Genomic DNA, 16,118 nt, shown 5'->3' with positions numbered 1-16,118 from the left:
GTCTTTTCTTTAAATTCCTGATATTCTTTACCTTGTGTCGCATTTGACGTGTAATAGGTTAATCGTTGTGTGTGCACATTTCTTCCTATTTACTTTTTTTCTTCTTGTTCTTAAAATGAAACAAATATATTGGTTCTGTATTTATGTTCTGTCCACTGAAGGCACTACAAGCCTCGTCGAGCCGTTTCGTGGCTTTTACTGCGGGGAGCTCGACGTCGGCACACTTTGGATTGTGATGTCCAAATAAAGTGATTTGATTTCATTGATGGTTGCTGGAAAAACTAGGCGAGGGGGGAGGAAGGTGTCATGGAGAGAAGAATCGAAATAATGAGCCGAAAGAGAGGGAGAGAGATAGAAGTTGAATAGAAGTTCTACAGTAAAGAAGTTAACCAGAGGTATATTTCTCGTCGGCTACCCCGCATGGAGAGAAGGGCCAAGGGGATACAGAGGGAGAGACAAGCACGAAGGGCAGTGAACAGTGAAGCAAGTGCAGAGGAACCAACGAGCTATCAAATTACACTGCAGCAACAATGCAGGATTGTTTATTAAATTACTGTTTCGTTCTTGTGGAAACGACACGGAGCAAGCCACACAACAGACGTGTTTCGGTGCCCGCGCCCTTCGTGTACACGAAGTGCGCCAGCACCGAGACACATCCGTCATGACCATTAATCTTTCTCGAACCGACGTCGCGAGCGCGCTGCCGACAAAAGCGGGGCGTTTTAATTGAAGCCGGCGTGCGCGGAGGCGACCGGCGCCAGGCGTCGAGCTGGCCTTCGTTTTGGCTCACTGGCCTACGCGATGTTTTGCGAGAGCAACGATACACGCGCCATCAGCAAGGAGGGAAAGGCCTGATCGGCTCGCATAAGTTGTTCGTTAGCTCTACTGTAGCAAACAGGGGCACACGGCGGTGGTGAGCGTTGCCAGGCTCTGCGGCGACCTCGATACACTCGACGGATCACTGCTTTCGTAGTTTGGCTACAAAGGCTGGGTCTATTGATGGGCAGATACATATCGACGCGGGTCTTGTATGCGAACTGCTTCCGCGTGTTTCTGATCCGGCTGGGGCTGACATTTATTTGCTGTTACGTGACATTCGGCCCCGGTTGTGTGCACAGAGAGAAAGATTTGCCTGCGCGAGATTTAGTTGAGGCGAACGGGATGACGTGAAACGAGCGGGACGAATTTATCATCGGAGGTCATTCGCATAGCGACGTGCTGGATCGGAGAAGCTCATGCAAGAAAAAATAATAATAATAAAAAAACAGAAAAGTCAAAGAAAAAAAACAGCGCGTTGGTTTTGTTGGGGGATTTCTGAACGCAGTCCAAAAACATATTTAGAACCGACATAAAAGGGAGACCGGTATAAATAGGAGAGTCTGAGCGTTGTGCAGTAGGAACCATAACTTTGTACCGCCGAGGCTAAACACTATAAATCAAGCTTGAACTGCATTTGTGCAAGAGCTGATATGAATTCGTACGCCCTTCATAAGTACGTTGAATTGAACCGAATTCTATGGTTTTACGAGCCAAAACCGCGATTTGATTATGAAGCATGCCGTAGTGGGTGACTACGGATTAATTTTTACCACCAGGGTGATCTTTAACGTGCCCCCAATGCACCGCGACGGTTCGAGTCGGAGGAGGAGCGGCGGTACAGTGATGGTGAATGCCTGAGCCACCGGCACGAGAACGAGGCCGGTACTCGAAACAACACCCAGATGTCGGTCCGGATCCAGATAAAGATCCAGGTCCAGATCCAGATCCATAACAAGGGTCCAGGTCAAGGAAGACAAGAAACATACTGTACCTCAGTCGAGGCCCATTTCCCAGGCCCAAGCAAAATCCAGGGCCGACACTGCTCATCTACGGGCAGGAGAACAAGTAAGCTGGACACAATTCGTATCCCCCGCTTCCACGCCTGTAACGCCTAGCACAGAATATTTAGATATCATAGACGAAAACAGACTACTTAAGGCCAGTTTGGCCGAAACAGAACGAGGGTTGGCCCCCCTCGAACAGCCCCGAACGCACGCAGAAAAACAAGCCCCCGTAGAGACAATACTGAAAACGCAAGCGAGCAAGAAAACGGGTATGGCAACACAGCGGTCCAACATCACACAGCACATGCAACTAATACACATTAGTTGCTACCGCCTTCGTCCGTCAAATCGAATGACGCAGCTATCATGCTTTCATCGTGCGTTCCAGATCACCTCAGGATAACTGCTCAAGTTCTAGAGCGTGTCACTGTAATCACTTCTCACTTGTAAATTGTATGCTCTCCGATAGGAGGAGGCTGTCTTTCCTCGAGTACCTGTGCAAAATTCTAAATGCACGAGCACCCAGATTATACCCAAATTGCAAAGCTATCTAAAGCATACAAACAGTTCTGGCTAAGCATACAAAAGTTTCCGCCAACGACGTCCAACACTAAATAATCACCGTATGGCAACATAAACGAGGCAAATTAAAGACTATCATCGCTAACGTATACAGCCCACTGTAAGAACGGGCTGCTGATTTCATAGAAATCATCACAAACAAACACTAAGTTAATAGCAGGATTAAGGGAAAAAATAATAATTTTACGAGATTTCAATGCGCCCACCCCCCTTCCCAGACTGACTCAATTCCATTGACTTCCCCACAGTAGGAAACCTCTTGAGGGCAACGGAGAAGCAGAACTGAGAATTAATAACGCTTTTCCACCAGCTAACGCGGCTATGTAATAGCGTGGCAAGAGACACGTCCCCAGACCTCGCCTTTGCAAATGACCCCGATCACATTACATGGACAAATGTTGAAGAAAGTCTGGGAAGCGATCACTATATCATAGGCATATCCACCGATTCACCAAAAACCAGAAGGGTAACTGGCACAGCCACATTAACGGATTGGACAGCTACCGAGCTGAAGAAAAACGCATGCACCATATAGAAGTCGCCATGGAATGGGCACGAACTCGGCGGTATATGCACGAGAAAAGTACACGCACATTAAACACTAAACAGAAAAGCCAGCGGTTGACCGACATCTTCTACACTTATGGGAAGAGAGACGTTGCCTAACTAGGAGAAGGAAGAAACAGAGGCACAATGGGAAACTCAAAATCCGAATAGCAGAACTAACACAGCAGGCAAACGTGTATGAGAAAACATTAGACAATAAGAATCGGCTTCAATTCTTTGACTCGCTACAAGGCACCCCCCCGCAGAAAAAAAAAAGCTATCTTGAGAAGCATGATGGACCCCACAAACACCAGAATGATAGTGAGCACCATCCTGCAAAAAATAAGCAATAAGTTCTAGGGAACAGACGCGGATCTCATAGAACATCTCAGGAAGACTTATCTTGACATAGAACAGACATAACATACGGACGCTGCGTCTCGGATGTACAGGGGCACCAAAAACGACAAACTCGACAGCCTTATAACGGTGGCAGAGGTTTATGCAGCGGTAGTCATTCAATAAAAACACCGCCCTAGGTAGTGATCGAATCGCGAACGAGATGATTCACAACTTAAATTACTACACATTTGCTAAACTAAACTAACGGACTTCTTTAACGACAACGTATGGAACCTTGGTACAGTGCCACGGGAATGAAAGGAAGCTAGCACAATGCTTGTGCCTAAACTAGGAAAACTCAAAAATATTCTAAATAAACGACCTATGTCACCCACGTCGTGTATAGGAAAGCGTTTCGAGAAGGTATTCTAAACTCCGCTTAGTATAGTCATGTCGAAGATTCGGGATTCCTTCCACATTCCATGTTCTCTTTCGACCAGACATTTCAGCGCAAGACTTCTTCCTAGTCTAAATAGAGAAGGCAGTCAACCCAACAGACGGAGGCGAGGATAGTATAATCCTAACACTAGACATAAAAAAAAGCTTTTGATAACGTCTCCCATCTCACTATCCTAGAGGAACTTGGCTAAACTGGATGTGAAAAACGAACATACAGTTACAAAATATCTTTGTTGTCGTACAGAACGGCAGTGATAGGTATGAGGTTAACGAGATCCGCACGCACACCGCAAACCATCAAAAGAGCCCAACAAGGCGCCATCCTATCTCCACTTCTCTTGAGTATAAGAATGCAGAAATTAGCACTAGCTCTCGGGGAGGACCAAGACCTGGGACTCGCCATATACGCCGACGGCATCACGCTATAGGCACAAAGATGCTCATACGGGGAAAGACAGGACGCACTGCAGAGGGCGATTGAGAAAGTGGAACACTTTTCTCGAGAGGCAGGCATGAATTGCGCACCGGAAAAATAAGAATATATACGAGTGAAAGCCAAACGCTCGAGGAGAACGGAGCACTAGGATATAAACTTAATATTGTACGCGCAGCCGATGAGAGAGGTGCAAGAACTCAGAATACTAGGCATGTTGATAGAAGACAACGGCAGGTATATGGCACGCGCTGGACACATTAAGACAAACAACAACGAATATGACCCGAATGATTCACAGAGTCACAAAACAACGAACAGGCTTCAAACAAGCAGGGACGGTCAGACTCGTGCAAGTATTTGTCATAAGCAGGGTGACATATAGCCTCTGCTTTCAGAAACTAAATAAGAGCGAATCGACAAAAGTGAACTCCATCATCACGGCAGCCTATAAGGCTGCCCTGGGGCTGCCAAAAAACACGAGAACCGAGAGATTAGAGGCTTTTGTTATTTATAGCACATGTGAAGAACATGCCACGGCGGCGGTCGTGGCACAAAGAGAACGTCTGAATTCAACAGAACAAGGAAGGTCCCTGTTGCAAAAGTTGGGATATCCCCTGAGAGCGCAGTGCGGCGGGGAAAAGATAGGTTTGCTATGCAGACAAGCAATAGAGAAAATTCTAGTTTCACCAGTCCAGAAGTATATGAGTGCGGAACGCCACCAAAGCTGAAAAAAAAAAGCGCTATCAAAGGCTTTACGAAACAAATATGGAAGAAACCCAGACATATGCTACATGGACGCGTGTAGAGCGGCAACAGACAAATTCACAATAGTGGCCCTCAATCAGTACACAGCGATAAGGGCCTCCATTCGGATCCCTTGGACCTGCACGGAGGAGGCGGCAGCCATTGCGCTGATCCTTCGAGAAGCAGAGGGAAAAGAACAATCTGCATTGGTCATGACGGACTCCCACGCAGCGTGCTGTTCGTTCATGACGAGCACCTTCCCACGCACAATTCACAGAATGCTAGGCGCCCCCCTAGAAGGGCACCACGCGATAATGTGGCGTCTGGCGCACTCTGGACTCAAGGGAAACGAGAGGGCGAACCAGCTGCTTGACGAAAAAAAAAAAAAACATTCAAGCACCGGTTGGGCCTTTCGAGGAACTCCCGAACCACCCGCTCGACATCCGAGAGAACCAAAGAAAAGAGAGACAAAAATGTAGCCGGCCACACGCTGACCTTACGGGATGACACGCCAGGGACTGGCGCCGCATGCAGACAAACACATATCCACATCTCCAAATACTTAGTAAGATACACCATGCATTCTATGGGAGGTGCCTTTCCTTGGTGCGTGGAGCGGCCAACTCTTGCCCACGTAACGTGGACGTGTAAACTACGGCCCTCAAATTCCAATTCGCCTCTTACGCAAATGTCGAGTAACAGGCAGTGGGAGGTTTGGCTTTTCCGCGAAGATCTAGAGAGCAAGAGAGCTCTTCTCGGTCAAGCCCAGCGAACCGCAGAGACCAGTGGAGCCCTGGACCGAGGTATCCACCCTCCGCCCAACACTCCTAACATAACTAAAGTTTATGCTATTACTACTACTACTACTCGGCCCGTACTCACAAAAAGCTCATACGCATTAATTGTTAGTAAAAACAAAATTCAGCCACTCCTGGCACTGGGTGAATGGTCACATTTACGAATGCGACTGACCAATGGTAAAGGGAGCTTACAAATAAGAAGCTTTGTGAATTCGGCCCCTGACCTTGCGTCCTTTGCTTTCGACGTTGCGAAACCGATGAGCTAAAAGCCTAAGCTCATGTAGATGTATCAGCAGAGCGATGAAAACGACGTTGTTGTTGTATAAACACGTTCAGTAATTCAGAAAATAACTGTATGTCCCTCGCAATATGTCCCTGCATACGCAATGTTGCTGGGGAAGCTGACAAAGTGGGATGTGTTTACCAGTGGAGAATAATAAGGTATAATATAGGCAGGACGGGGACTTAGAAACAAAATGTAGACAATATTTTCCGTAGAAGATGCTCGTGGCTCCGTTCAACATGTCATATTCTAATTATCTGCGCTATCATCACTATTTTTTCACAGGAGCAGCTGCGGTCGAAGTCTTGCTTTGAACGCCTGACGCACGTGATGCGTATTATCTACACGCATTGCATCATAGAGTTTCATACAATAATTACCAGAGAAAACTCTGGCACTGCGATCGTTGAGCAACCATGGGAATGACGGGAAGTACATGGATTTGTCTGATCTTCGTACTTGTGCAGTCAGACGTTGTGCAGTCAGAAGTATAGGCCATCAGGGTGTGTTGCCGTGTACCTCTTGAAGTAGGCAACTCGCTGGCGCCGCCTCTCCTTGCCTCGTTCTGGATTCACGTGGCGTAGCTGTGGAGCTATGGTTAGCAGTTCGCGTTGTTTCAGGGGTAGTGGGCGTGTGTTCACAAGGGGCACAGCTTCTGGATGATGACCGATGCTATGGAGGGTGTGCGTACTTTGACATGTGCGCTGCAAACGCAGTTCTTTTGACGACGATGAATACTGACTAGTTTCGCCACCGTGTTATGACAACCAATGTCAAGGAGGAGCTTAGTGCTGGCACTAAACGGGATGCCGATGGCCAGCTTTGTCGCCTTCCGGATGAGCGCATCAAGGCGATTGATATTGTTACGTAGGAAGACGCAGACAAGCTATGTACAAATATATTTACAAGGAAAATACGCTGCGCTTGGCCAAGAGGCGACAGCCCGCGCAAGCTTCTAACCGTCGTCGTCGTCTTCACACTGCTGGCCTTTCGTGATCGCACATATTGTGCCGTAGCACTACCCCCGGCTGCAAAAGCGCCGTCCCGGAGCGACTAAAGATCGGACTCGGAAGCAGTGTAGTAGGCCTTGAGCCTACTGACGTGTACGACATCACTAGATGCCACAGGAGAGGACGAGGTTGAGCCCACAGGAGCAATTTCGTAAGTCACAGGCGTCACCTGGCGCAGCACGCGGTAGGGCCCTGTGTATCGCGAAAGAAGCTTCTCTGAAAGTCCGACGTGACGAGAGGGCGACCACAGGAGCACGAGCGCACCAGGTGAAAACTGCACGTCACGATGGCGGGCGTTGTACTGACACTGCTGAGTGGTCTGTGAGGCCGTAAGTCGAGCACGGGCAAGCTGGCGTGCATGGTCGGCGAGGGCGATGGCGGCGCGCGCATACTCGCTTGTTGAGACCGCAGCAGGAGGAAGTGCCGTGTCTAGGGGCAAGGTAGGTTCGCGACCGTACAGTAGATAAAAGGGAGAAAATCCGGCGGTGTCGTGCCGGGAAGAATTGTACGCAAATGTTACGTAAGGAAGGGCAATGTCCCAGTCGTGGTGGTCCTTGGAAACGTACTTGGCCAGCATATCGGTAAGAGTACGGTTTAACCGCTCTGTCAGGCCATTGGTTTGAGGATGGTATGAAGTAGTCAGTTTGTGTTGAATGGAACAGGAACGCACAATGTCAGCGACAACTTTCGAGAGGAAGTTTCGACCACGGTCAGTAAGCAGCTGTCGCGGGGCGCCATGAAGCAAGATAATGTCACGCAAGAGAAAGTCCGCGACGTCAGTGGCGCAGCTGGTAGGGAGAGCCCGAGTGATAGCGTATCGGGTGGCGTAATCAGTCGCGACGGTTACCCATTTGTTCCCAGAGGATGACGTGGGAAAGGGACCGAGCAGGTCTAATCCAACACGAAAGAACGGTTCCACAGGGACGGTGATCGGCTGGAGATGACCGGCAGGTAGCACCTGAGGTGTCTTCCGACGCTGGCAGGGATCACAGGCAGCAACATAGCGTCGAACGGAGCGAGCGAGACCAGGCCAATAGAAGCGGCGGCGGACGCGGTCGTACGTGCGGGTTACCCCAAGATGTCCTGCAGTGGGTGCGTCATGCATCTCAAAGAGCACAGTCTGTCGTAGATGTGGCACGACAAGAAGAAGATCAGGGCCATCAGGGAGGAAGCTCCTTCGGTACAGAATGCCGCCCTGGAGGACATATCGGCGAACGGATGCGTCGGTAGGTGTAGAGCGCAGACGCTCGATGAGTACTCGCAGCGATAGGTCTCGGTACTGCTCATCGGCGATGTTAGCAAAGGCAGACACAGAGAAAATGCCGTCGGCGGTACTACTGTCGGCGTCGTCAGGCTCGTCTACCGGGTAGCGAGACAGGCAGTCAGCGTCCTTGTGTAGTCGGCCAGATTTGTAGGTGACAGAGAACGAATATTCTTGGAGGCGTAAGGCCCAGCGACCAAGTCTTCCTGAAGGGTCTTTCAATGAGCATAACCAACAAAGCGCGTGATGGTCTGTGACAACGGAAAAGGAGCGGCCATATAAGTATGGGCGGAATTTCGCAACCGCCCAAACTAGGGCCAGACACTCACGCTCAGTGATGGAATAGTTGCGCTCCGCGGCTGAGAGGAGCCTGCTGGCGTAAGCGATAACACGGTCGTGGCCACGCTGGCGTTGTGCCAGTACAGCTCCAATTCCGTGACCGCTGGCGTCAGTACGGACTTCGGTAGGCGCAGAAGGATCGAAATGGGCCAGAACTGGAGGCGTTGTGAGAATGTCGATTAGATGAGAGAATGCAGAAGCCTCGTTATCGCCCCACTGGAAAGGAGCGTCGTTTTCAAAAGGTCGGTTAGTGGTCGTGCTATGGCGGCGAAATTCCTCACGAAACGGCGGAAGTACGAACAAAGGCCGATGAAGCTGCGCACATCCTTGACACACTTCGGAACAGGGAAGTGCGCAACAGCATGGATCTTGCCTGGGTCCGGTTGCACTCCGTTCGCGTCAACGAGATGTCCAAGGACGGTAATCTGGCGACGGCCGAATTGGCACTTCGATGCGTTGAGTTGCAGACGGGCTCGCCGAAAAACGTCCAGGACTGCTGAGAGGCGCTCGAGGTGCGTAGCGAACGTTGGGGAGAATACGATAACGTCGTCCAAGTAGCACAAGCACGTGGACCATTTGAAACCGTGAAGAAGGGAGTCCATCATGCGTTCAAAAGTGGCAGGGGCGTTACATAGGCCGAACGGCATCACCTTGAATTGATAAAGACCGTCGGGTGTTACAAAGGCAGTCTTCTCGCGGTCGAGATCGTCCACGGCAATCTGCCAATAGCCGGAGCGAAGGTCAATAGAGGAGAAATAGCGAGCACCGTGGAGGCAGTCAAGGGCGTCATCAATCCGAGGTAGGGGATACACGTCCTTTTTGGTAACCCTGTTAAGGTGCCGATAATCCACGCAAAAGCGCCATGAGCCATCCTTCTTTTTCACCAGCACAACCGGTGACGCCCAAGGACTACATGACGGTTCAATAATGTTCTTGGCAAGCATTTTGCGAACTTCTGCGTGAATAACTTGACGCTCAGCTGGGGACACTCGATGCGGGCGGCGATGAATAGGAGGGGCATCGCCGGCATTAATGCGATGTTTGACAGCTGTAGTTTGGGCCAAAGGACGATCGTTAAAGTCAAAAATATCGTGGTAGGAAAACAGAACGCGGTAGAGTTCACGAGCGTGCTCTGAGGGCAAGTCGGGGGCAATCATTTTCCGTAAGTCAGCGATGGTACAATTTGTCGACTGCGATGGTAGAGGAGTATCGGATGAAGTGTCGTCTACTGCAATGGATGCTACTGAATGATCCTCGAATGAACAAAGCTGGGCCAAAGACATCCCACGTGGCAGCACTTGTGTCGTCAAGCCAAAGTTGACCACTGGCAGGCAGACGCAATTCGCCGTAATAGATAAAACTGTATGGGGTACTGTGATCCCGTGTGTAAGGAGGACGTCTTGCATAGGAGCCGCGATGTAGTGACCGTCGGGGACTGGTGGGGATGACACTAGGTCAACGTAGGTCAATGCCGAAGGTGGCAAGCGAACGAAGTCGGCGGAACTTAGGCGACTGGGGTGGGGTTCAGCAGGATCCAGAACAGGCAGGTCAAGGCGGAGAGTACTGGCGGAACAGTCGATGAGAGCAGAATGTGCGGAGAGGAAGTCTAAGCCGAGGATGATGTCGTGGGGACAGTGGGCGATGACTGTGAATAGCACGATTGTTGAGCGATCGGCGAAGGAGACGCGGGCGGTACACATACCAATTACGGGGGCTGATCCGCCATCGGCGACACGGACAACAGGCGTCGTGGCGGGCGTGATAATTTTCTTGAGCCGGTTACGAAGGTCAGCGCTCATTACGGACAAATGCGCTCCAGTGTCTATGAGAGCAGACACAGAAACACCGTCGACTTGCACGTCAAGAAGGTTCAGATGAGTGGGCAAAGTCAGTAGAGGATTTGGCGGCGTAGGGAGCAATGCAGCGTCACCTCGAGGCGCTGCATCGTCTAGTTTTCCGGCTGGGAGCGGCGTCCGAAGGGAGTCGGCGAGTAGGAGCGACGGGGCTGGGGAGAGCGAGATTGTCGTCGTTGGGGCGAAGGCGAACGAGAATAGGGGCGGTTCGTTGCAGGAGAATCAGTGGCGGCATTATCGGAGCGTGCGGCAGAGGGACGAGAAGGGCCACCTGAGGGGCGAGAGTAGGCAGTATAAGTAGACCGGATCGGGGAACTCCAGCGACTACGACAGTACCGAGAAATGTGCCCGATTCGATGGCAGTGGAAACAAATAGGCTTGTCGTCAGCAGTGCGCCATTCAGATGGGTTGCGGAAACGTGGTGGGTAAGAAGATGCGGGACGGGGCGAAATCGAAGAAGCCGGGCGGGTATCAGGGCGATGGGCCGAGCAGATGGTGTGAAGACCCATGTTTTCAAACTCCTGGCGGACAACTGCCTGGATCAGTGAGACCATGACTGAAGAAGTGTTGGTGGGACTGGAGTCGAAGGCAGCCGGATAGGCGGCCTCGATCTCACGCCGGACGATCCTGGTAACATCGGCAGTGTTGTTGGGACGAGGAGCGTCGGCACAGGAAGATGTCGCTGGGGTGTTGGGCAGACGGGCAAACTTCGGGTCAATACGTCGGCTTTTGGCGAGTTCCAGGCGGCGGCACTCCTTTATAACAGCATCCACCGTGGCTACGTTGTTGCAAACGAGCAAGTTGAAGGCGTCATCGGCAATGCCTTTGAGGATGTGGGAAACCTTGTCTGACTCAGTCATGTGGGTGTCAACTTTGCGGCACAGAGCCAAGACGTCCTGAATGTACGTGACATAGGGCTCTGTGGACGTCTGCACACGGCCGGAAAGCGCCTTCTGCGCGGCAAGTTGTTGACCGTAGGGGTTGCCGAACAAGTCTCGAAGCTGTGTCTCAAGGGAATCCCAACTGGTGAGCTCATCTTCGTGCGTACGATACCAAACTCGAGGTGTGCCACCGAGGTAAAAGACTACGTTGGCGAGCATAATAGTAGGGTCCCACCGGTTATTGCGGCTGACGTGTTCATACAGGCTGATCCAGTCATCGACGTCTTCCCCATCGTGGCCCGAGAATACGCCAGGATCACGGGGAGCGGGGAGAGTGATGTAGGTCGGCGAAGTGGCAGCAGGTGTCGGAGCCGGCGGAGTCGGGTTGTCGTCACCGGGAGCCATGAAGGAAGGCTCGACGTACCGTCCACTGCGAAGCTCCGTGACGAGGTACAGGGAACGTCCACCTCCACCAGATATGTTACGTAGGAAGACGCAGACGAAAAGCTATGTACAAATATATTTACAAGGAAAATACGCTGCGCTTGGCCAAGAGGCGACAGCCCGCGCAAGCTTCTAACCGTCGTCGTCGTCTTCACACTGCTGGCCTTTCGTGATCGCACATATTGTGCCGTAGCAATATCTTGCTGACGGAGACTGGTATATGAAAGGTGATAGCGCAGGCGCGACATGATTACTGAGTTTCTTAGTTGAAGCATATCGGCCTCCTTCACTCCATTGGCTCGCTTGGAGACCTTACGCATCATGTGCAGCACCTGTTCTCCTTGCCTGAGGAGGTGCTGCATCGTTGCAGCGGGACCTCCATCTTTCTGGATATGGAGACCGAGTATGTTAATACATTTTGGTTGGGAAATTGGCACGCCTTCGTTTACAATTTGTATCGTGGGCGGTCTCCATCTTTTGTGATGGATCAGTGGCAACACAGATTTTTCCGGCGCACATCTAAGGCCAATAGTTTGAGCAGCCTCATGCACCCTGTTCATAGCCACTTGGAGAGTTTCTTGGATATGCCCTGGCGAACCCGTGTTGATCCAGATGGTGATATCATCTGCGTAGATAGCATATTTGATGTCGGGAATGTCTCGTAGCGCTCTATGGACTACGCATATGGCCAGATTAAAGAGTGTGGGCGAGATCACGGAACCCTGCAGGATACCTCTCTGCGGATGGCGATACTGTTGTGAGGTGATGTCGCCTACTGGTAGCGTGTACGTGCGACTCCGTAAGAAGTCCCTGATATAGTTATAAAGCTTGGTTCCGCAGCCAGTAGCTTCGAGCTCTTGCAGCATAGCACCGTGTTTAACATAGTCAAAAGCTTTCCTGAGGTCGAAGTGACGTAGAGGGTAGCTGTTGTAAGCATTGCGTTTGCTCGACTTTATTCCCTTTCTTATCATCCATCGTTCACGACCGACGGATCTCCGGTGATAACGTAGGGCGAAACGCCGCGGAGACATCTGAAGACGCGCTGAAAAGAATAGCAATAGGAATAACAATATCCGCACACTTCGGATGTTGAAATAAGGTGATTATTATTAGTATGGAATCGTTCTATTGTGGAATTACTTTGTGTTTTCTTATAGAGTGCTGCAGCGACACTGTCTATATCATTTTCGATTGAAAGCATCGAAGCTTCTATTGATGTATTTATCAAATTACCAGTTTTTCTTCTTTTCTTCAATTGCCTTCTAACTTAATGTATCCAAGCGCTTCAGTTACCCGTTTTCATTTAATTTCGCCATCTCAATTATAGCTTTCGTTGTTTTTTTCCACTCGTTGTATATACATCCGGATTTCGCCGTAGTTTTATAATGGCTCATCTGACAGCGCCAGTCGCTTGATAGCTGCGCAAATAATCTGCGCGCAACGCCTGCGCGCGTATATATACGCGCAAGAGGCGGGATGTGTGAAGAGTCTTCTGAGTCAGCGAATCGATTATACGCACCCGTTTATGACTGTAGTCGCTACGTGTAATCGGCTGCAATATAGCGGTCCCCATTCCCTCTGCATGCCGCATACGAATCGAATAAGCGCGCTCGTTATCTCGTTTCGTACGCGCCAGGGATCGTGATTGTTTTTAAACGTCGTAAAGACACGCAGGCCCAGCACTGGCCTTTTGCCGAAGCCAAACTCTCGTTCCTTCCGGGAACCGCCCCTGCCTCTCCCGTGCGCTTGCGCGCTCACATTTGTGACCTATAACGTTCTCTCCGCGGGGCCGCCCCCTGCTGGGGGAGGAGAAGGGGGGGGGGGGGGTCCAACGCGCACTGCTATTTGCAATATACAGGAGACGTGCGTCATTGCTCTGCGAGTATCTTTCAGGCCGTTCGATACGTTCGTCTGTGCACTTCTCCGTGGCCCTTTCTGCGTTGTTTGCTTTCTGGCGCGTCGTAGATCTTCCTTAAGTGCTCTTAATTTGTTATCGCTATACACGCAACGATAAAGCCCCGACTCTCTCTCTTTCTCTCAAACTTCCCTCTCCACCCGCGCGCACACACACAGCCACTGTTCCTTTCTGTCCAGTAGCGTTTCCCTATTGCCCTGCAGTTTTCCCGCGTACGATTGATGACCATAACTGATGACCGAAGCATCTATAAGCTTCTCTTACTCTGCTGCGGGAGAAAGGAAACGGCCTTCATTGTTCACATTTTTTTGCGTGCGCTTTGTTTCGGTTTCTTTCTTTCTGGTCCCGAATGTGGCTTTGAGCGAAGAAGAAGCCACGGGTGCGGTGGCCACGTTTCGCGTGCGGTATACTTTCGTGACTCGGTCCCCGTGGCCTTCTTACTTGTTCCTGGTCGCAACCGAAGGAAGAAAGATGGCGAAAGCACGTTGCGCCTCGCTTGACTCGCCCGCCCTGCCATGCGCGCTCACGATAGCTCCCTTTTGTCAACCTCAGGGATTACTCTTCTCCCACGGACGTCGTTGCGCCGCGCCAGATTAATAGGACGGCGGAAAATTAAATCCGCTCTCCCTTCTGGAGCTCTTCGGAAACCTTCTGGACGATCTCCCGCGCCGTCTGTTTACCGCAATGCATCAAGGGTGGCGCAACCTGCAGTTAGGGATGCGGTCCCCGCGACATTGCGTCATGCCGAGACGGGTGTAAGTGGTTCCGCGCGGACAGGCCGCGGTTGGGTTTGAAAGAGAAGCCAACGTATTCAATAGAAGCCCTCCTGATGACGAAAGTTCGCCCTTCCATGGAGAAACCTCTCAGCTGCTCGCGGTGAAGTGCAGAGGCTCAGTCACCATGCAGGCAGCCAACGTTGTCTGACAATGTCTACAGATGCATATGGCGATGCACGCACATGCAGGTTAACTTGGAATAATCGCGCGCAACTAAGAGAAGACAATGGAAATGACGGTAACTCATTCAGCACGCATGGCAAGTATATGTATACACTCGAACACTTCAGTGCAGCTTGCGAGGAGACAGTGCGTGAAATAACTCTAAATTGATTCGCACTGTGTTCAGTTGCAGCGCTCTGCGCTCGTGGTTTACGTCTGGCGGAAATCGATTTTCGACCGGCGCATCTACGGATGCTGTCTGCAGAAATACTGTGTGAGGGCAACATCCGCAGAGCAAACTATACGGTTCACAGATGCATTGATAGTTTAGCTGATTGGTAAGTGGGACGAAAACGGCAGCTTATGCGAACTACTACAGTTTTAGGGTCTTGTGAGCTTCGCTTTGTGTCTATTCTCCGCTGTCTACTCTGTTTTATCGCATGCCATGTTTTATCGTGCGTAGGTTTGCATTTCACCTGCCTCAATATGTGGCGGCCGCGGTCGGGATATGATCCCGCGCCCTCGCACTTAGCAATGCAACACCAAACCCACTACGCCACCACGGCGGGACGGCCCTGATGTGAGGCAACACTGGGTGTAGAACCGTGTCAAGAGACCGTGTGAGCGCGTACGTGAGACGCAAGTCACGAGAACGGCGCTTTTGTCTGCTGCGTTTCAGCTTTTGTTTCACCCACTTCTGTCCCCAGGGTCACGTTGAAGCGCTGTGTACACGTGCAACTTCTATGAACAGAGTGGCCCACTGCAGTTCCTTGCGAAGAAAAGTGACAAGAGAGTACGCAGTATGTGCGTGCTGCTCATGAATTTTTTTTCCCGTGCTTTAGTAATGCGTAACGTTTCCAGCCGGAGCAATCCTGGGCTAAACCTTTGCCAATGCTTTTCTTTATAGCGTGCAAACGCTCTGTTCACAATACCGACTCGGTCTTTCCTCAAACTGTTACCGAGGCCAAGCCCACGTACTTCCATGGGTTTGCGATATCCGCGAACAAGGTCTCTCTCTCTCTCTCTCTCTCTGCATTCGCTGACAGGTGAATATATTACGGGAATGTTTAGCGCGGAAATGATCTGATGCCGGTGCAGTGAAATGTACGTTCTGACGTTCTCCTCTGGCATAGTGGCCATGGGGCGTGGTCCAGAAATGCGGCCTTCGATGCTGGCCACTGGCTGGCCTCGTTTTACTCGTCCTTCGCTGCAAGTGGATTCGATGTGTAATGTCCGTCTAATTATTTGTGAATATAGATTAGCTTTCAACGTCGTATATCTTCCAAGGACGTCATGGAGGAGAGATCTATGTTGAGATTTAGGTCGACTTGGCCCAGGCAGCACAGCGTACGATTTCTTGTTCAGTGTCCGCGTTGAATTTTCTACGCTGCCCCAAGATATGACGTCCTGAGTGGCCTCAGGGCGTCATATGCTGGAGCTTTTAACCGCTGTTCCGGAGGAA

General features: G+C 50.8%; 1 long non-coding RNA gene across 1 annotated transcript in view; it reads left to right on the top strand.

The window, feature by feature from the left end:
- The window catches only part of LOC139054635 (uncharacterized), an 89,610-nt gene that overhangs the window by 27,587 nt on the left and 45,905 nt on the right, over nucleotides 1-16,118 (top strand). The gene's annotated exons all lie outside the window — the stretch shown is intronic.

This window comes from Dermacentor albipictus, chromosome 1, assembly GCF_038994185.2.
Source record: "Dermacentor albipictus isolate Rhodes 1998 colony chromosome 1, USDA_Dalb.pri_finalv2, whole genome shotgun sequence".
Classification (NCBI taxonomy): domain Eukaryota; kingdom Metazoa; phylum Arthropoda; class Arachnida; order Ixodida; family Ixodidae; genus Dermacentor; species Dermacentor albipictus.
Note: the sequence above shows the minus strand (reverse complement) of the source record. Positions and strands in the feature narration are given on the sequence as shown.